Here is a 23,236-nt window from a genome sequence, read left to right on the forward strand (position 1 = left end):
GGCGTTTATATTAATAGTGCGTTGATTGTGCGATGTTATTTGGCATGTTTTTTTTATATGCTAATTTCTTCCGAAAAATCAATGAAGATTAAAGCCCCCGGTTGTCTCTTGCCCTTACTACAACTCGGTCAGTGCCCTGATACAGGCCTTTACGACTTCATAAATTCATGCCTAGTATGCGCAGCTATACTGTGGAAGCTGTGGCACCGCACCTGCTACAGGCCAGGGTTAATGCGCAGTATATGAAGAGGCCCTGCATTGTACGTAATTAGACTGATGCTGCCAATGAAATCGGTACAGTTAAAATAACTCTGTTTTATGGCTTGGTTTACGGAGGTTTAACGTACCAAAGCAACGCAGGCTATGAGGAACGCCGTAGTGAAGGGCTCCGCATGTTTTGACCACCTGGGGTTATTTAATGTGCACTGGCATCACACAGTACGCGCGCCTTTAGAATTTCGCCTCCATCGAAATTCGACCGCATGGTTGGGGTCGAACCCGCGTCTTTCGGGTCAGCAGCCAAGCGTTGTAGCCACTGAGCGACAGTTAAAATATTTCTTTTCCGTAAAATATTCTATGTGTTTCATGTGATAATTAATTTTTCCTCAAGGTTCAGTTGTAGATTGCTTAGAAGGCAAAATAATGACACAAAATAAGTAATAACGAACTAACCCACAAAATATGTAAGGCAAATAGAAATATTTTATGTACAGGTGAATGGCACAAAGGGAAAAGAATGCATGCAAGAACAAATTCTTCCCCACACTGTCAAGCGATAGCTGAAATGGAAATCCAAATACTGTGCTTAAGAAAAGAACATACCGTCAGACACAAAAATCAGCCAAAATAAAAGCTATGAACTTCATTTTTTATTAACGGTGCCAGTTATGCTTTTAAATGATGAGAGTAAGTTACTAAATCCTTGTTAGTCAGAAGAATAATGAGTACGAATAACTAGTGGGGTTGAAATAATAATATTAATAATTGGTTTTTTGGGGAAAGGAAATGACACACTATCTGTCTCATATATCGTTGGACACCTGAACCACGCCGTAAGAAAAAGGGATAAGGGAGGGAGTGAAAGAGGAAAGGAATAAATAGGTGCCGTAGTGGAGGGCTCCGGAATAATTTCAACCACCTGGGGATCTTTAACGTGCACTGACATCGCACAGCACACGGGCCCCTTAGCGTTTTTCCTCCATAAAAACGCAGCCGCCGTGTTTACGTTCTAGCGGTGGATATGGAGGGAAGAACAGTTTAGTGGTGCTTGCACTAAAAGAGACCATAATAATCATTGGGAGAAATTAGTTTACAAAAAATACACACGGCAGGCTTTTAACATCCAAAGCTGTAACAGCTTTGTCATAAGCCATTTAGTGGGAACAACGGCTGCCGTAACGTGCTGTGCGTAAGTTTGGCGTGCTGCTTTTGCAATTCGCCTGCATCGAAACGAGGCCGCTGCGTTCAGTTTGTGTGTGTGTGCTTGCGTTTGTGGCGGTTGAAGCAAGAATGAAATCAAACGTGCCCCACTGTATCCTGCTAAGCCACATTACCTGCCACACTTATACAGCAGGAGAGTTGAGAGGTGTCAGAAGAAAGACACGCGGGTCGCGACAATCGCGTCCGCCGAAGCCATGACGACGTCTTCAGCAAGAAACACCTCCAGTAGTGGGGAGCCCTTACCAGATATTAGGTGGGCACCACTGGCAAGTACCTCAACGCATAATTAAGATATCTACTGAACAAGGAGGCTAGTTATGGACCTTTTATTTCCTCAAAAAACCAAGGAGTCTAAACCTTGCGTTTGTTTGAGAGGAGGAGGAGGAGGAGGAGGAAGAAGAAGAAGAAGAGGAAATGCGAAAGGTGCGTTTGCTTAAAAAAAAGAAAAAGAGGATAAGCGCCTCAATTTGAAGGTAGATACCACTGCCGCCTCGCAACGCTATTGATGAGTAAACTGACCTACTTGGCCAGTAATCCGCCTTTCCTTTCTTTAAAATAAGTGGCTGTTTTAGACTACGAATAAGGCAACAGTGGATCTACACTATTTGCTTCGTGCAGTCAGGTCGAGGAGTTTGTGTACACTTTCAGGAAATGTGAACGAATCGATTAACACCGCAAGCGGAACGAGGCGTGATATGCACGTGAGTGGTGAAGGCTCTGCCTTTCAGAAAATGGAGTCCGTGAGCCATGGTCTCGCCCGACGAGAGAAACACCTATACACTGAGACGTGAATGGAACGGAGTGGCATGATAGTTGCTGGAAACAGTACATGAAAACTGGCTGCTTGCGTAGCAGCCACTCACGCGAAGCAGCTATTCATTTTTTTGCAGACGCAACTTCCGTCTTCGTTCTTCACCCTCGTATAGGGTGCCACCCCACCTTCTGTGTACATCCTGATATCCCGCTCTGGCCACCGAACGAGTGACCACTCCCCAGCAGCACTCTCTCAGGTAGCCCCCCCCCCCCCCCCCCCCTCTTCCTGCTTTCAGTATCCTTATCAGTAAATCAGCGCAGCGATCACGTGCTGCATCTCGTTCGCTAATACGCAGTTGCGTTGCACCGGGGCGCACCTAGAGGACTGGAAGATAGATCGCGCAGTTAAAATGTCTAAAAAGGAGCCGTAGATCCCCACAGCGTCGTCATGATTGTCAGCTTGAATATGCACAATGCAGGACTCTCCAATATCTCTCCAATTAGCCCTCTCCTCTGCCAGCTGCAGCCACCCTGTCCCGGAAAACTTTAGTCTCATCCGCCCACCTACCTTCCTGCCGCCTCCCGCTAAGCTTCCCTTCCCTTGGTATCCAGCCTGTTGCCCTTAAGACCCAACAGTTATCTTGTCTTAGAATTACTCGCCCTGCCAAATTTCATGTGGCATTGATCCATATTTGATCCCTGACCAACTCATTCTTCTTCTTGCCTATCATTTTTCTTTCCATGGCTCATTGCGTTGCCCTTGTCTGTAATTGGCGAGATCGTGTTATCCTGCCTCACCCTTTCTTATTGGAATTTTATTGCCGACTTTATGCCGGACTAGGGCACCTGTGCAAACTCTGTAGATATGTTCCAGTATTTTACATAAGGCTCTTCTACACCCTGATTCTGCACTGTCTGCATGAGTGCTGAGGTTTCGACTGAATGAAATGGCTTCTTGTAATCTATAAATGCTACATATAGGGGTTGGTTATACTCTGCGCCTTTTTATATCACAAGAATGATAGTGTTAATATGGCCTGTCATCGAGTACCCTTTACAAAAGCTTGCCTGATCGTTTGGTTGATTGAACTGTATGGTTGTCCTATGCCCTATTAGCGAATACCTTAGCAATGTCCTTATAGCCAACAGAAAGCAAATGTATCGCTTTGGAAATTTTCAATTCCTTGACGTCTTTCTAATAGATTAAGGACACATTAGTGGTCATCAAAGCTCCTGGTACGCTCGAGCTCATAATGTATTGCTTATATATGGTGGCTACTTCTTTTAGCACAATCTCCACATTATCCCTCAAGAGATCTGCTGTTACCTGATCGTCACCAGCTCCTTTGCTCCTTTTCATTGCTGCCAAAGCTTTATTTCATATATCTTTACTGGCGGAATGTACGAGTGCTGCACGCTACTCTCGTTCTCATTAACGTCCTGATTACATTGGCTACTGTATAGATTTCTGTAGAACTCTTCAGCTGCTTTAACAAAGTTATACACATTGCTAATGACCGTATTCTATTTGCCTCTTAACAATACATCTGTGTCTTACCTATGCCAAGTTTTATCTTTACTTCTTTAGGCCACTTCCATTCTTTAGAGCATGCTCGATTCTCTGTGTATTAAATTTCCTTATATCGGCTATCGTGCGCTTATTGATTGACTTTGACAGCTAAGCCAGTTCTGCTGTTTCTATGGCGATGGGCGCCTTCATGCTCCGGAGTACCTTAATGAGATCTGTCGTCTGCTGAGATAGCTTGCCGGTATCCTGTAGAAGAGAGAAAAATCATCAGGCCATAAGATGGTCAAAGGGAACCAACGTGCCAACGCCAACGCCCTTGTATGCGTCAACCGGGAGGCGCACAGCTACGAGGAACTGGCCCTTGTCACTAGATGATATGAAGCCATTATAGAACCACAAAGGGCCCTAAGTGAGGACATAATATTCTCCCTACAGGTACCTTAGTGCAGAGGAGTCGGTTGCCTGGAGACAACTTCAGGTTAATACATACCCCGATATGAGTCTACACCGCAAAATCAATTCATCAATTCAACTACATATCGGAACAAATTCACTCTATGTAGGCAACACTCAACGCGTTACCACGTTACACGGGCCTGTCAAAAAACACAGGCAGCGTCAATGAGCAGCATACCAACACGAAAGGCGTCAGATGCTGCGCTGTCCTGGCTGAAGTCTGAAGAACAATTCAAGCTGATCGACAGAGCTCGCAAGACGGCAAAGGCCAGGGCGCCCTGGACTGAGGGCTTCACCTGCGCCAGGGAAATTCCTTTACGATGATAAAAACTTTTCACTGAGTGGCTCAACCTATTCCCTACTTCTATTGCCCATTCCGTAGCAACAGCTGTGAGTTTATCGTTCACAGCGTTAGACGCCAAAATGGGCCTGTGACACAACCAAGAGGGGAGTAGACTGTGAAACGTCACAACGGGCCTGTCACTCCCGACCTCTCGACCACTAAAGCCAATAAGCTGTTTATGATTAATGCACTAAGCAGGTCAACTTAGATCCAATAATTTATTTGTCGGAGAATAGTAGATAGAGGCGTTGGAAAGCTTTCGTATTAATAATATTAGCAGTCCTTTGGGGGTTTTATAAGATGAATCGGGCTAAGTAATCTTGTTTTGCGTCCAGAGATTGTGACAATGACTTGATCGGGATGACAAACTGATGATGGGTATTAGAGCTGTGGACGAATGTGATTTGTGTACAGTAGTAGCTTTTACGACGATGGTACGACTGAATAATTCTGGCGAATGCATCCCAGTATGCGACTTGCCTTAGAGGTTATAAGTAAGGTTATTAGCCTTTATATGTGTGCAGCTCACACGTACATCAAACGATTACCGCAATCCGCAGCAGAGCTCTGAATTCCCTCCAAGGTAGCCTATATATTCTAAGATATAAAGCTCTATTTCCATGCCGCTTCGTTTGTGATGTCAGTATGATTACCATGTATTATTCAACACAAACAACGCTGCAAACCTCAATACTCACTCTGAAACCCAGTTCGTCTTACGATTGTACAGAAGTGAGTAGGCTATTCTAGGTCATGCAGCAGTAGCTGCGGAGAAAATTAAAGTCAAGCCTTAGCGCAGGTGCTGTCATAATAATAATAATAATAATAATAATAATTGGTTTTTGGGGGAAAGGAAATGGCGCAGTATCTGTCTCATATATCGTTGGACACCTGAACCGCGCCGTAAGGGAAGGGTAAAGGAGGGAGTCAAAGAAGAAAGGAAGGAGTAGGTGCCGTAGTGGAGGGCTCCGGAATAATTTCGACCACCTGGGGATCTTTAACGTGCACTGACATCGCACAGCACACGGGCGCCTTAGCGTTTTTCCTCCATAAAAACGCAGCCGCCGCGGTCGGGTTCGAACCCGGGAACTCCGGATCAGTAGTCGAGCGCCCTAACCACTGAGCCACCGCGGCGGGGAGGTGCTGTCAGTCAGGTACTGCGTTTGTGCATCTAGCCGTCCGCTGTGCTATTCGCCAGAGGTTGCGCGAAAATATTGCCTGCTAGCCCACTGCCTGTTTAAAAATTTACGTATTTTCCTGAAGAGACCACACCTGCACACGCTCTAAACAAGCCTGCTCTCCTCTGTACATGTAGTTGTGCCGGAAAGTTTGCAAATAAATTTCCTGCAATTGGCTGTCTGCAAACTCCAGGCGCCATGCGCATCGACCCAACGGCGCTTCACGTCTCTGCACTACCAGCGCTGACAACAAGCCAGCATGTGACAAGGGCCCGCACGAACCGCCGCGAACCAATCTCATGGTGTCACCCTCCTGACGGGCGCCCCGATGCAGTGACGGATCTGCTATCGCAGCAGTGCGGCAACTTTGCATCACATGACTCAGCCGGAGCCGGGGCATACTGGGACGACACTGCATGGATACAAGCCAGACCGTGGATCCAAATGAGAGGATCTTCGCCGTTCTTGCCGGACCGATTCCCGCCTCCAGAAGCCGTAATGTTCTCGGCCCCTGTGCCGATCCTTTGTGCTGTTATTTAGTATATACTGTACTTAAAGCCCTCTTGGATTACCTTGCCGTCATCTTTTTTCGGCTGGCCTGCCCATGCGTTGACGCCGCACCGAATTCTAGTAAACTCAATCACATTACTTTAATGGGTAGACCATAACAAGAATAGTGACAGCGATAAGGTTGCAGGTACAAACACCGTCTGGCGTCGCTGTACGAGCCTTTACAGTTATAACGATAAATATCCCTGATTGTACAGAATGCTTAAGAAGAAAATTTACTGCCCTCATTCGCTTCAAGCTTTGAGAATGCACTGGAATTCGTGTTAAATTAAGGCCTGTGTCGTCTCTGAAAGGCGTTGCACCGCACAGGTACCTACGGGCGCTCATGGCGAAAGAAATTAAAGCCACAGCTGCATTGCAGTTAGTTCCCCAGCCACCCTGCATCAACAAAATTGGCACATTACAGGTAGTGCCCTTTTGAGTACATACCTGACTGCATTTTACTAGAGCGACAGTCCTGATACATCTGAAGTTTGACATCTGGCAGTATCCAAGCTACCAGAAGGAAACCAAAGTGTGTAGGAGATAGTATAGCGACGGTGAATTAGATGTGTAATGAAAGAATACTTGCATATGCGCATCTATCCAAGCGGCGTTATGCGGCTTGTAAGGAAAGTTATACAGCTCCACAGAAACTCGGAACGTAAACTTAGAATCGTCCTGGTCTAGTGTGCGGACTCAGGACTACAACTGTACATTGGCGGCCCCTCTACCTACTCATCTAACCAGGACGGCTAGCATATGGTAGCCGTCCCGCTTAGCTCATTTGGTCGAGCGACTACCCGGAGAGAGAAACTTCTCACGACGCACACAGAATGAAGGTTCCTGCTGTAAGGTGCCGCAGAAGATTGCAGCACGAGGCTCATGTAATGGGGCAAGCGACCAGAATGCTTCTTGCTGGCAGTGGATGGTCTCCTGCATAAGGATGGTACATTCCTCAGGGAGATGACCCGACTGATTACCCGTTCCGCGTCGGGGGTCCCCGACAGCGACGCAAGCTGTTCTTTCATTATTACCGCTATAGCGCGCCAGCCGGTTAGTCGTCAAGACAAAAGACGTATCTGTTGTACGAAAATTCTGCCAATAATGATCATCAGCATGTTTCAAGAAATGCTAGATCCTGTTTTGTTTGCCGAAGGAGAAAGCGTGTTTTGGTTTGCCTTTGGGTGTATTTCAGCCTGTTCAGAGTGCGTCACCACGTAGGCAGTAGCACATGACGCCATGGAGTTTTTCCCATGATCCTTTACAGAAATTTCTTTTTGTTGTGGTTGAAGGACTGCTTTTCGAAGAGGACAGAAATATTTCCGCTGCACACATTGGCTTCGCAGAAAGTCTGAGAACGCTTACTTGACCTTTCAGGTAGTTCGGTTTTCTGACCCATATGGTAGCCGACAGCGTGAGTTATTTCTCCAGCACGGTGTCTCCAAGTTGCTGTAAAGCTCTTTGGATTTGTCACACACATACTTTGGTGCATCGGCAACAGGATAATACCGCGTAGAGGCTGAACCGAGACCTATGAGGAAATAAATAAATAAATAAATAAACCGTAACCTGAAGTCAGTGTTTGTCACACAAACAGTCCGTCCCAAGCACCGGGATTTAAATTTGCCGGAAACGACTTGTGCGACACGATGGACAGTTATTGATTTGGTGTGGGGGCTTCAACGCCCGAAAGCAACTCAGGCTATGGGGACGCCATAGTGGAGGGCTCCAGAAAGTTGGAACACCTGGGGTTCTTTAACCTGCACTGACATCGTACAATACACGGGCCTCTAGAATTTTTCCTCCATCGAAATTCAACCGCCGTGGCCGGGATCGAACCTGCGTCTTTCGGATCAGCAGCCAAGCGCCTTAACTACTGATCCACCGTGGCGGCACAATTATTGATTTGACAGATTTTGCCTGGGAAATGTTAAGCCTAAAGGAAAGAATTTCTCTTTTCCAACGACAATGTTTTCAACCGCGAAGAATTGGCGACAGGAGTTATGAACGCCTGGAAGACGTGGTCGATGACGGGGGACAGCACGTCCGCGTGTCCCAGGGGCAGCAGGCTGGCAATTAAGAGAAGAGTTGGCACGAAATGCAGCTCGAGGTTGGTGACCTGGTGTGGAATCGGACAGACCCGCATAGCGATGCATCTACAGGTTACGACGCATCCTTTGCTAGCAGAATGAAGGTGTCATAAAGCGTCAAATGGAGGTCCCACCTTCCATACTTGATCGATGATTGCACCTCCAGGCAACATATGGCTCTCTTCTGGTTCTAGATGTGAAACCGTCATCATCATCATCATCACTCGGACTACGTTCACTGCCCAGAGGCTAGCGATCATCATAAACCACGCAAATGAGCAGTGGAAGAGGATGCTCAAGCCTGGAGGACCAGAAAGCACGGGCGAAACAGGCTGCCATCTCCAATGTGGCCCTGCACTAAGAACTCCACTCACTATTTTTTGCTCATAAATACAGTTTATTAATTCATTCCACTACAGGACAAACACTTCCCACACGTCACCATTTAAACCTCTCCTTTGCTAGATGCGCCACATTATTCCCACAAAAATACTTGTCTCATTCGCCACCTAACATTCTACCGCCCCCTGCTACGTTTTTCTTCTTTTAGAGCATATTACTTGGCGACCCAGTACAGTGCTCCACAGGACGCAGGTACCAGCGATCGGTGCGTCTTAGACAGAAATGCAGCACTTCAGTCGGTGACTTCGTACCACCGTCGAGAAAACCTGCGCTATCGGCGGTGCAGGCAAGATTATTTTGAAGTCTCTCGTAGAATCGGACCCACTAGAGCACGGTTTTGGCCACTGTTTCGTCGTTCCTCCTACTTATTAGCGAAGTCGTCAGCCCAACGCTACCTGCTGGCCTAGTGGCTTGGTTCCTACCTCGGAGGTCATCGTAATTTGGACCGCGTTAGCCGAAAAGCGCATTGTTTCTGATTCCTTCGAAAGACCGGTCATCCTCCGATTTCAAAGAGCTGACGAAGATTCCGAAACCTTTTGGCGGTTAACACTCGTGGGACGGCACACGGCAGGAGCGGCTGTTGTGAACACCAGTGGGGAATGAAATCTGGTGTGCAACAGATGCTTAGAGCCAGTCAAGACCACCTGGCGCACAACGAAGGAAACCTGAAAGGCACGTTGAGGAGTTTCCATTTTTGTTTCATATTTTATTTCCTTATAATTTTTGGCTCCATTGAGCCGCAGGTTGAGAGCGTCGCAGTGACTTGCATAGCTCGATGTCGGTCAGATATTGAATGTGTGCTGTTTAAATTTCTAGTAAACGGTTTCTTTCTTCCTAATGGAGCTTCTTAAGGTAGTGCTAACCAAGAGATTACCAGGAGCCGAGCCCCTCAGCTCTAATGCCTTAATTTTATTGGACTGGCACCGATAATTTCTTGCTGAGGATGAAAAAGATCAAAAGTAAGATCAGTTAGATATTGCAACGGTTATCAGTTAAAACCAGTCTGCGCTACGTGTGCCCATAATAAATTGTTTTTCGGTGATTAGTGTCTTAAGGCACGAGTGGTCAAGCTTAGCTCACAGTGCTCTGAAAAAAAAACTTGATAGCTCTCTGTGACATCTACTTCTAGAACTCCGCAGTCTAGTAGTAAGGTAAATTAGTCATGTCTTGGAAAGCTTAGTGCATGAGAATTTTCTTTGGATACTTGTGTCTCTGGAACGAGTGGCCTTACTTAGCTGCGCAGTTTCCTTAACAAAATAAAACTGAATAATGATGTGTGTTTTTTATTTCCAGCACGCGGACGATTTCTATGGGAACAAAGTTCGAGAGGTCGTGAAGAATTAGTTTACATGAACCTCCCCGGAAACGACAATTAGGAACTGGTATAAGTTGCTATTTTATAAGTTCTCATTTTGGTTATAAGTACCCATTTTACCAGTTTTTAATTTTATTCTTAGAGACCAAATGCCTAATACACAAAAAAAGAGAGCAGGAAAGCTCGGGAATTGGAGACGATGTTGAACGAGACAATGCAGTCGATAATTGTGTAATTGCGATTTGCCAACAAAGGGTATCCACGTAGGTCAATGTAAACAGATACACAGCTTCCGACGCATATATCAAAATTCTTTCTTCACTTAATGATAATATTCGATTAATATAAAACTGCAATACCGCCATGAGCATTAGTTGATCGATGACAGTATTCTGACGACGAAGACGGAAACTCGAGCACGTTGCAACCATCCCACAATAAGCAAATAACTAGCAAAAAATTTAAATAAAAGCGGTGGTCACGTATTTTATTTTGTATTTTTGTATTGGTATTTTTTCGTACTGTTTTTAAGTTGGGATTGGATTACGAAAATTAATATCAAAAGTTATGTGTAGAACCCATTTAATGAAAGCTATGATAATAATAATCGCTGGCAATCTTATAATTCAAATGCCTCTGGTAATAGCGTTAAATATAAAATGGAAATATTTGCATTTTTTATTTTATTATGTACTGCGCGCAGTGTTCAAATTTTGAAACAGAGTGCAATTAGTTGTCTCACAATATTTCTAACAAAACTATGCGCGCTAAGGAAAAATAAGATAATGGTTTTTTGTTAGAGCAATACTACTGCCAGTAATGAATGGCTTTTGTTAGTTATAAAAGTAGAGATAAACTTGGGATTATGGCCCCAGTGCCGGTCACGTAAAAGCTATGGGTTGAAATATGGGAAAAGTTTTGTTTGGTTACTCCTAATAATCTCAGAAAAAGTGCATAAACTTCAAAAAAATACTCTTCCGAAAAACAATGCAGGTAAACATAACAAAACGCGCAGCTGTCCGCTCGACTTGACCACAAAAAATGATAAAAGCATTTGTGAAATTGCAATTAACCGAGTGTAATATATTTATAAAAGGTAAATAAATGCTCTTTGAGATGATTGCAAAACATCAAATTCTAAAACGTACTGCGGTGTGAAAATGAAAACAAATCATGTTAATAATAATAATAATAATTGGTTTTTGGAGAAAGGAAATGGCGCAGTATCTGTCTCATATATCGTTGGACACCTGAACCGCGCCGTAAGGGAAGGGATAAAGGAGGGAGTGAAAGAAGAAAGCAAGAAGAGGTGCCGTAGTGGAGGGCTCCGGAATAATTTCGACCACCTGGGGATCTTTAACGTGCACTGACATCGCACAGCACAAGGGCGCCTTAGCGTTTTTCCTCCATAAAAACGCAGCCGCCGCGGTCGGGTTCGAACCCGGGAACTCCGGATCAGCAGTCGAGCGCCCTAACCACTGAGCCACCGCGGCGGGTAAATCCTGTTGAAATTCTACTTTTCTGTTCGACTATGAACAGGAAATAAAGCATCTCATGTCGTGAATGCTGAAATGATAAATCTTTTCGAAAAGCTATCAAATGCTTCATCATCACGGTGCAAAATCTAGAAAGTGATTTTGTTGAGAAAAACAAAACTCACTCTGCCTGAATATTTCGCGAGTTAAAATGTGTTCCTCTCTAAGAGGAATTTAAAAAATGATTTTTGATTAATGCGAAGAAAAATACTAAGCGACACTGTCACCGAATAAGAAAATTTGAGTAAAGCAAACAATTGTTTATTCCGCAACGCGAGCTGAATGCCACCCCTCATAAAAACGGTTGGCAGATGTGATTCGTTGGCAGCCAAAAGTGCACCACCTAGGTTGGAGCTTTTCATCCACATTTGACATAACTACGCCTGCTCTAACTAAATTTAAGTCCACGCGTTTTGGTCTTTCACATTTCAGTGTTTATAATATACAGCATACTTGAACGATTAGTTTGCGAAAGTAATCAATGACATCAATTTTATTTTTCAAAATTGGTGCAAACTTAATAAGTTACTCTATCATTTCTTGCTCACAAAACAAAATGGCATTACATCAATTTTATTTCATACAGTTACTAAAATTACACTTAAACTAGTTCTTCGACCTGACGCATAAAAAAAAGATAAAATAGACTATAACTACACCAACCTCTATCTAGACGTGACGCGTACAATCATTCGTTTTCCTGCAAAATTACATCGCTGCAAACTATTCGCTCACCTTTCTTCTGCAGTTCTTACAAGAGTCGTTACAAAGGTAAAATATCGCCGAAGGAAAACTACGCAAAGAGAGGCGTGGACGAACATTTGTCGCTTTCATTGTGCTCAAAAGAAGTAAGCTGTGATTTAGACACCTTTCTCTTCTGACTTGGGATTCAAACAACTTTTCTTGATAAAAATTTGAGGGTTTTTCTATGAGTCCAGAAGCCATACTTGCACCTGTTACCACGCGTCTAACACTGAATCGTCATGGCCAGTCACTGAAATTAGGCCATATTAATACCATTTTTTTCAGGCACTAAAGATGAAGGGAACAAGTTGCTGCGGAAATGTCACAACACTGTTGATTCACTTAATACTTTTGGTTCTAACGATTTGCATTTCTCAGACATTCAGTATGACTAAGTATGAAATTCAGTTTACAGACAGGTAGGCGGCGGGGATTAGGAAGTTTGAGGGATAGTGCCACAGCAGTTACAGGAGAGGGATAAAGAGGAGAAAAGAACTAGATTTTCTCACCGAAAGACAATCACCACCTCCCTCGACACACGGCTGGAGAGGCAGGAGGCACCGCTTTAGAGCTAGTGGGAGGTTTTGTGTCCCGGCGGCCTGTTCAGCCAGTCGTCGAACGAGGCGGAGCTGGAGCTCGGGGGGAAGGAGAAAGGATTCAATGATTTATTTGAGACCAGAATTCTTGGAACATGATATTCTGTGCCCATGAGAATTTGGTCATTCCCAGATTATATGGCGGAGGGACCCTCTAAACCCGTAGTGTTTACACCAGTCTGATCTTACCTCCGGGAACATATGATTCGCCAGTATCGAGTGTGGGTATGTGTATTCCTGGAGTCGTTTCCACGCGACTGCCTACGTATTATTTATAGACGGGTCTAGTGGGTCCAGACTACGTTCCAATCTATAATATTGAGTAATTTCCCAATATTTTGCCAAGCGTTCACCGCTCTCTTGCCCGTGAGGGTCCTCACTTGCCCGGTGGTATAAACTTCCAGCTAGCTCGATTGGTTGTTAGTCTGTTGATAATGGTGGAGATATTTGTATTTTCGATCATTTTTTATTAATGAATTCGCAATGTGTATAATTAACAGTTTGAATTTCGCTAACGCGCTTTGTAGTTAAAGAGCAGCTTTGGCTTTGTTTACTTGTACTTTAGGTTTCCACGCGCACTGTTATGTCTCATGGCATTCCTGTCTTGCCTGCCGGCACGTGCTGAGGGACTGCGCAGAAGAACGAATGAAACCTGCTGCTGCCGTTACATGCAACAGACTCGCAGACACACTCGATGTATGACAAGAATATTGATACAAATACAGGGAAGCAGTACCGTATAAAAGCAGATGCAGATGAACCAGATGCGGAGAATCAGTCTTTAAGGAGCGGTAGGACATTTTTTGAGTTATTTTTTGCCGTGTTCTTGAAATAGTTAGAGGGCGTGTTTTAAAAATTTGCGAGTAAGCTGGGCCACAGAGCACACGCCGACAATGTTGAGAACGAGGGATTAGCTAAAAGATTAAGTACCGCAGGAGAGCAGTAGGTTTAAAACAGGAAAAATGAAAAATGGGATGGAATCAGGGAAAGGCAAGAGGTATCGCACAGCTGGCGTGTACAAAAACTATGGGGAAACTACATGAATTAATACGTTTAGCAATACTTATTAAGAATTCATACGAAAACATCAGCAGGGGATCATAGAGTCGAAAACGTTCCGCACTATTTAATTCAAGAATTTATATATGTTGGTTTTGCCCATTGAAAAAATTTTTAGATTTTACTGTTTTACTGCACTTCAGTTGTAAAACCTCTGATGGCGTTTCGTTGCTGATGTCTTTTGGCCTGTAAGTATTGAGCTTATACAGTAACCTGTCTATTGTGCGTTTTTCATTTTTCGTGCTCTAGCCTTCTTATTGCAACAGCTGTTCTACGCCCCTTGTAAATGAATAAAGGTACGGTGATTGTTTCATGGCTGCTTTTAGAGTGGTCGTGTGTATTAGAATCTAGTTTCGCACTGTGTTGTTTATCGCCGTGTATCAACAGCTTCGTGTGCCACATACAAGCGCAATTACACATAAGTGGCGCATAATGTATAGGAGACAAAGAAGATAAACCCGATTTTAAAAATGGTTGCCTATGTTCAGGAAGGCCTCTATAAAAAAAAAGTTTGGACTGTGGAGCCGGGTCGGTCAGGTGGGGCTGCTTTGCGCCGGAGCAGCAGTATCGTTATCCTTGTTCAAGACGTCTGTTTGGAAACCGAAACTTATATAAGTTTTGTTCAAGAACCTTTGCTTGGCGTTCTTTTTTTACTTTTTGAAATACATTTACTGGGCGAATAATACATCTCCCGAGACAGTTGCCTGCAGGAGAGGCTTATGCTCTCTTATTGATGTCAAAAACCTGTCAAATGACCCCTCAAGCACTACACTTCACAGGAGTTGTTTTAAACTAGGCTAGCTGGTAGAAAATTTATCGGTATCGCTACTAAGGTATATTTGTTGATTATATTATCTATATGCTAATAAATATGATTACCAGGATTGCCAGGGCTTTCCTCCCAAGGAAAAAGCCCCTTTTATATCACAGCTAAAAAAATCTTAAATTTATGAATATTTTTTACTCAAGGAAGATATATGAAGCCGCTGCCTCCATTTTTCCCGCTCCATCTTCCATGGTGGGGTGAGGTAAGTTGCTATGATGGTAGCCGGCTTAATTCTCTGTATCAATGCAGATTGTTTTGTGTTTTTTCACCAGGAGACTCTGAAATTATAACATATGAGACACAAAGTCAAATATTACAACTACGGCTATAAGATGGTTGCTCCGCGACATGGCAAGCCTCTTTCCAAGTGTGGTCCTGTTCTGGGTAGTGAGCTTCGCGGCATTAATCAGATCCAGAGCCGCACACTTCGCGACGAATTCTTATTTTTCCGCTGCCAACACCTCGTGCAAATAAAAAGAGCAAGTCAAGGAGGGGGCTTTCCCTTGCCAGTTTAGAGGCAGAGGCTTTACATGCTTTAGGATAGTCGCTTAAAAGATTACGTTTAGATCTCTTCACAATTGGAAGCTGAAAGGATAAGCCAAGTACAGCCGCAGTGTAAATATTACGTCAGAAAATCCGAAACATTCTGAGTGGAGGAACCCATACTGCAACGTCCCGTTTTTTCTGGTGTCCCAATTCCACAGCGAATAAAATTGGCAGCTTGAATAGACTTAGCTCCAGTCGAAATTTTTGCCACATTTTGAAAATCACGGCTCTTAATCCTCGAACGCTATCGAAGAGGCTAATTAAAAGAAAGCAGAAACGTCTGCATAATTTTGTTCCAATTATTTCGCACAACAACCACGAGAGACGCCTTCAACTGCGTTTCTCCTGACGCAAGAAGGCTTTCGTCTGACTTTAGCTGCCGTGTTCTCTCGAGAAATGATGTAGAGCGGCTAATGAAAGTTTTGTATCCTATGAGTGACCGGCTCCTTCTTTTAAACGGCGAACAAATTTTACCCCAGACCACAGTCATGTTCAGCCAACCAGCAGCTGGCTGCTTGGATCGTGTAGGGCGAATCCGTCGAAGTCAAGCGCCCACAATGGGGGCTTCGAATCACGCACCAGATGTGTTCAGATTTAAGCTACATGCAGATTAGGGTAATAGCGCAAAAAACACTGGCAAAATAATGAGACCGTTCCTGGTGCTCGGAAATCATCCTAAAGCAGTATTCAGTCAGAAGCTCGTCTAGAGCCGTCAACTCTGAACTGCAGTTGCGGAGTAGAGAAAAAATTGGTACAATGCCACACTAAGAAATTAGTGCGAGCCACCGTAACGCAGTGCTGTTCTTGGAAGCAAATAAGAGCATTTTATTTAATGAGGTTCCGCTAAAATAGGGGGATATTTTCCTTTTTAAGGAAGGCATAGAAATTTTCAGCATGGAATCAATTGCTGCGATTTTTGAACCATCTGCGGATTGTTCTCTTACAATGCAGGAGAAAGCCGATGCTGAAAGTGAAGGACACGCTCGTCACCCACTTTCAAGGCTACCAACTTGTCTACTTAAAATAGCATTTTCTGATTGTGCCAACGGGTCAACGTCCCCAATTATAATAATAATAATAATAATAATAATAATAATAATAATAATTGGTTTTTGGGGAAAGGAAATGGCGCAGTATCTGTCTCATATATCGTTGGACACCTGAACCGCGCCGCAAGGGAAAGGATAAGGGAGGGAGTGAAAGTAGAGAGGAAGGAGAGGTGCCGTAGTGGAGGGCTCCGGAATAATTTCGACCACCTGGGGATCTTTAACGTGCACTGACATCGCACAGCACACGGGCGCCTTAGCGTTTTTCCTCCATAAAAACGGAGCCCAATTAAGCTCTTCATGAATTATGTTTATTTCAATACTACATTAGGTCTTGCGGTAGTACAAAGTACCTTTCAGTTTGTGTAACTTTTGTTTCCTCTAAGCTAGCGGACATAATAAAGCAATAAGGTTTTATGAAGCACATGATTTATTGCCCCATTTTACATATCGTTAAATAGTAGTGGCTACGAAACCAGTGCCCTCTACGCATGCTGTATCCAAAGTTATTTTTTATTTCTTACTTGTAATTTTCTTCCAGAGGGCGCTCTACCATTTCGGCAACCGAAGTAAAAAAGTGTGATGCGTTCCAGAGGCAGAGGCCGAGAAAGAAGAAGCAGAAGAAAGCGGCTCAGGATGCGGCACAGCTTCCACAACAGCTCAGGACGCTATTCTCCCACAGGCCTGCTTGAAAAAAAAACTCCAGCTCTGATTCCAGCGAAGAAGAACTCGACGTCCTCTCACCGGCTTTCGCTGACAACCACGAGGATCGACCGTGCAGCCAAACCACGGCAATCTTCACTACCATTACTTGCGTGTGCGTTCTTTTATCGGTCATTCTCCTCAACTCCGCTGACACCAAGCTGCCTTAAACTTCGTCCAACCACGGTATCCGACGCGACATTCCACGGTACAAGCGGCGCCAATACACGCCAGGCGAAAGAGCCGAGAATACCTCCTGTGCACGGTCGGGAGTGACGCCATGGAGCACAAGGTATACCCTCCTGATGGCATGTGCAACTGGACCATCTACACCCACGTCAGCTTCGAAGCCCTGAACGGCAGCCTGGTGCCAACCAGCTTGAAATCGTGGATGTGCTTTCTTGGATTGCGGACGCAGTACAAGCTCTCGCGACTGCTGCCATCGCACGAGTGGGGGAACTTCAGCCTCCGCGTACACCAGGCACGCTTGCTGAACCAGGCACTCACCCAGCTGCGGATGGTCGGGCTCGCGTTCCTCAACGTTCTCATCACCGTAGGTGAGGTTCCCAATCTGGCCACAGTACTGGAGACGCTAGCCGACGCGAATCCGGGTATGTTCCTGGTCTTGGGCGCGAGCTTCCAAGGACTGAACGACCGCACGGCATCCGTTGCTTCCCAGCTGGCTACTAGACCAGCCGGTCGCTCCGCTCAGCGTGTTCATGCTGGAGACGCACCTGCCTGCTCCAGGCGACCCCTGCCGGGCAAGCTTTTCGACCGCCTTGGAGCCGGTGGATGGCCAGCAGCAGCTCAGCTTTACGTTCCGCGGTGCGCGCGCCTTCCTGGAGCAGCCCGCGCTCAGGTACGCCAACCCGGCGAGCCTGGCGCGATGCGTTTCCGTGACGGCTGGAGCTCTCGTGTTCCACGTGGTCAAGGGCTATCCTGCAGTTCTAGGCGCACCGTGCTCTCACTGGTCACTGGAGAAGCTGACGTCATTCTGCAGGCTGCCCTCGGTCAGCGGCAAGGAGGAACCGCGGGCAGCTTACGGCCGGTCGGAAAGTGTCTTTTTCTGCTTCGAGTACACGCTGCACATGTGGAGCAAAATTAGGCCAGTCCTACACTCTATGCTGTTGGCTGAGCTGCCGACATGCATGGCCGTCTACTCGCTGGACTCTTTACCGGCACTCTGCCCTTTCGCGTATGAGCGCGCCGATGGGCTCGTGTACACGGCGTACGACGTGATGCTGACGATGACGACGGGCAACTCATCAGACGACTCTTATTTGTTTTGGACGGTGCCGGAAATTTCACGAACTAACCACACTGAACTTTAGAGCACTATACGTAAGTTTTCTTGCAAACCCGACATTCTAGTAATCTTTATTCCGACTGCATTGTGTATTATGATCTAATGCGGGGCGGGGGGGGGGGGGGGTATTCTTTTGATCATATGTGCATGTGTTTATTTAGAAGAAACAATAAGCGGTCAAGAAGAGCAAAAAAAGAAGACCGAGCAATCATTTTGTGAAAATAGAGCCATTACATTTGTATAAGATGACACGCCAGACCACACGCGTTTCGTTCGAGGACATCAAGCTAAACAGTACGGCTGGTATTTCGAAAGACTTATTGGATGCCTTGAACACACTTCGCTTTAAAGCTACGCGTTGTTTTGTGGCGCAGATATTAATATGCAGCCTTCAGAGGCTCCAGCAGCTTGTGTTTTAATACTTGTGAATGCACTTTTCGGGCACATTTTCTATTTAATTGCGTACGAAATGCTCATGTTTTTGTGTTTCGCGCAATGAAATTTCAAATGATAACTTTTGGATTTAAAACTGTAGTGAATATTGATGTTTTTGTGTTTTCGGCATATTCAGCCACACTGAAATTTAGAGCACTGTACGTAAGTTTTCTTGCAAACCCGACATTCTAATAATTTTTATTCCGACTGGATTGTATATTATGATCTAATGCGGGGAGGGGGAATTCTTTTCGATCAACAACAATACTGACTCACCAAAACGCTTCCAATAAAAAAAAGTGTTCTGAATGAATGACCAACTCTCCTATTAATGTTACGTGGTTGCAAGCACGACGTCTTTCGGGGCCCATCCTCTACCGGCGGTGATTACCTGCTTAAAATGTCAAATTATTTGATAGCAACAAAAATTTTAAGCTATTTACCTGTCTAATTCGACCTAGAAGTAACCCTCTGGTCTTCGTGCTCATAACAAAATTCACTTGCATTTTTTTTTTGCTGTGAAAGTTACGGCATTTCGGCGACGCCTGTCCTTATCGATGGCGCTGTCGGCAATAGCTTGCCGACTTATGCATTGAATCTTCCTCTTTTCTGGGGATAAAGGTACTTTCTCAGCCCATTTTGGAGTACCAGAAGCACAAAACACAATTATATATTTCACTCACATATAGTTTAATTAACCGAATCATTGTTGATCTAAACTCAATGGAAGTTATAGAGGTTTTATGACTCTTATTCCAAGCCCAACTGCCACGAAGTACTTACGAAATAAGAGAAAATTGTGAATCCTATTAGCCTCACATATCGCAGAAACGTGAAGAACAAAAGCAATATTGTTTTAACGTATTAAAAAAAACTCTCAAATTAAAACATGTTTATAGGGTATTTACCGAGGCTGTGTCATTTACCTCACTAAAACGGCACGATATGCGCTAAGTTCCAGAACAAATTCAGGACCGTTGCTCTTTCTAACATACGATATATAGTAATGGTAACTGAAGGAAATACAGGCTATGATAGATCATTAATTTCATAGTTGGAAACTAAATAATGCATCACTTCGTTCTTGATCTAGAGTTTCTAGGTACTGAAGGTTTTCCAGAGAAATTTTTAGCAAATCGGGTAGATTGTTTTTTTTTAACTTCTAACTAAGGTCCTCTTTGTCGAATATTTCAAATTCTATACAATTTAAACGCCTAAATTAAATTGCCTCTCTGTTCTAGAAGTACAAATTTTGTTCAACAATAGTGGGGGGCGCTGCAAGCAGCCGAGGCAAGCGGACGCGTGTCATATGCGCTCCGAAGTTTTTGGACTTTTTGACTCGTTCAACCCGACTGGACCACAAAAAGCTTGGCTGGGATTGACGCCGGAAGTGAAGAGGACCACGAGGACCCCAAATTCAAGCTGGTGGGTCCAATATTTTGGATTTTATCGGCATTTGTATTTTCCACGTGGCCGACTAGGCGTTAAGCCTAACGAGCCTTAGCAAGAGAGCGGGGGTCCTCGGCCTCCCCGGCCTCGGCCCGAGGTAGAGAAGACCCGGAGCGATGTCCCGAGCAAGCAACCCCAGCTACGACCAACCCTCAGCGACAGGCCCGACAAGATTTTCGGCCGAATCGCAAGAAATCATGGAGGGAGACCTCCAGGACACCACCGAAGCGACTCCCGAGCAAGAGGTCCGAGGCGGACCCGCGGCGACAGGCAGCCAAGCCCTAGGAAGCAGCACCCTATCGGCGCAAAGCTCACAGGTAAAAAACAATGGCGGAACCGACGCAGATTGGGAAATCGCCATGTCGAGAAGGCAGAAGAGTCGCCAACGCAGCGATAACAAGCAGCAAGTTTTGGCAGGAACGAGCCTAGAGATCGGGTCTTCCCTAGGCGCAGCGAAGGTCACAGATGGAGCGCCAGCTGCGCCGGAGAGGAAAGAGAGAGGAAGAGCGCCGAGGAAGAGACTGCACCGCTCCCCAGAGACGACCTTAAAATAGTCCTTCGGCTGAGGGGACTCGCTGTTAAACGCCTGCAGACGCACCAAGTGGCGCGGGCTGTGGTCGCGGCTACCGAAGAAGGATGTAAGGCGGAAGACCTCATCATCCGACTGCGCAACGGATCGAACATCATCATCATCAGCACCGACAACGAAGTAGCGGCCCAGAAGATTAGGCGCATCACGCAGCTGAGCTTCGGGGGCAAGAGCTACGCCGTCAACGCCCACGTGGCAGCACCGGAAGGCACGCTGCACGGGGTCATTCACGGCGTGGACCCGGGAACTGCACCGGAAGAACTGAAGACCAACCTCAGACTCCGCACGCAAGGCGTGAAGATCCTGGCAGCCAGAATGCTCGGGAGATCCAGCACGGCCGTCATCACTTTCGACGGCCCTATTCTCCCGAAGCAGGTGCTGTAATACGACGGGGAGATGTGGTGCTACCCGTACCGGCCCACGAGGCAGGTGTGCTACGCCTGCGGCCAACAGGCGCACCGAATGGACGTCTGCCCGAACCCGGAAACCAGGACCTGCAGGCAGTGCGGATGCCGGAATCCGGCGGAAGTGCACCAATGCACACCCAAGTGCCTGCTGTGTGGCGGCGACCACGCCGTGGGCACGAGAGACTGCAAACAACGCCTCATGTCAGGGAGCGAGCTGCGGTGGGGACCCCAGCAGCAGCAGCGGCGCAGCTAAAGCCGCAGCCGGGGAAGAAGACAAAAATGGTTCCGGGACAAGAGCCAGGACCCGAGCTGGAGCAGAACAGAGAGCCGCAGCCGCGGCAGGAGCCGGAGCCGGAGCCGAGGGTCCAACCGGGACGGGTCCTATCCACCCCTGGGCAACGCTGGCAAGCAACAGCCGCAGCAAAAGCAGCAGTCGTAACAACAGAAGAAGAAGAGCTGCGGAGGTGTTAAGGTGAGCTGGAGAGACGGCCCCCCAAATCACTTTTTGCTCCGCACTCTACACAAACAACATACAAACCACACAAGGCAAACAACTATTAGAAGAGATTACGAGCCTCAGGCGCGAACTCGAGCAAAGTCGCGAGGAAGCGAGGCAACTAAAGAAACAACTAAACGAGATTATCAGAGAAAAACAAGAAATGAGGGCGGGTTATTCGCCGGCTAGAACGCCGACTCCACCACCTCAGGCGATGGAGATGGTGCAACAAAACAACGAAGGGGGAAACCCCATTGATGATATCAAAAACCTCATAATGAATCTACAGGGTCAGATGCAGCGAATGCAAAGTGAAATGCAAGAGACACAACAAAAGTTTGCCCTGCACGAACAGAGCTTTAGAAACTATGTAAAAAACCAGACCACGCAAAGAACCGCCAACGACGCCAGAGACAGACTATACAACGAACGCAGGTTCGGCGCAGAGAACCCCAACACAAACATCAATAACCAAACATGTCAGAACGGCACCAACAACTAGAAATTTGGCAATAGAACTGCAGGGGGTACAAGCGTAAGCAAGGCCTCCTGCAGCAATTCATATACACCAGAGGAACCCCACCAGACGTAATTATGTTACAAGAAACAAACAACAACCCAACACTCAGGGGCTACACATGTCAGGAAAGCGGCCGCACTGCAACCCTCATAAGCAAACAACTAGTAGCCATAGCACACAAAGAAATAGAGGATACCCAGATCGAACACGTAATTACGGAGATAATTCACAAAAAGAAAAGAAATTCCAAAAGCACCTATATCGTAAATATATACAGCCCACCCAAGCAAAAAAAAAGAAATATTAGGCTCTTTGCGGAGGCGAAAAATTTGGCGGGGAAAAACACCTTAATCATAGCGGGCGACTTTAACGCCAAGAATCCGAGATGGGGCTATAACAAAGAGGACAAAAAGGGGCGCGGCATCTGCACGGCGGCAGAGAACATAGGATGTGAGCTGCTAACTGACGAGACGAAGGCACGGACGAACAACTACTCGAAGTGGTCCGGATCCAGTGCTACGGCAAAGATCAGGTCGACAGCTACCGAGAAGAATACCGTGGCGAGGATAACCCGGCCATGGACCGACCCATCACGAGAGAGGAGGTCGTCGAGGCGATAAGATCGGCCACGAAGAACACGGCAGCGGGGGCGGGCAAGATCCGGAACTCGCTAATAAGGAACCTCAGTGACGAGGCGATAGATCAGCTTACGATCTACCTCAACAAGCTCTGATAAGAGGGAAGAGAGCCGGTGGAGTGGAAACACGCCGTCGTCGTGATTATTCCGAAGCCGGGCAAGAAGCTCCAGATCGAGAACCTCAGGCCGATATCTCTAACGTCGTGCCTGGGCAAGCTGTACGAGAAAGTGATCACGAAGAGAATCCAGTCGCACCTGGAGAACGAACAATGGTACCCGGACAGCA

This window comes from Amblyomma americanum, chromosome 8 (genome assembly GCF_052857255.1).
Source record: "Amblyomma americanum isolate KBUSLIRL-KWMA chromosome 8, ASM5285725v1, whole genome shotgun sequence".
Classification (NCBI taxonomy): Eukaryota; Metazoa; Arthropoda; class Arachnida; order Ixodida; family Ixodidae; genus Amblyomma; species Amblyomma americanum.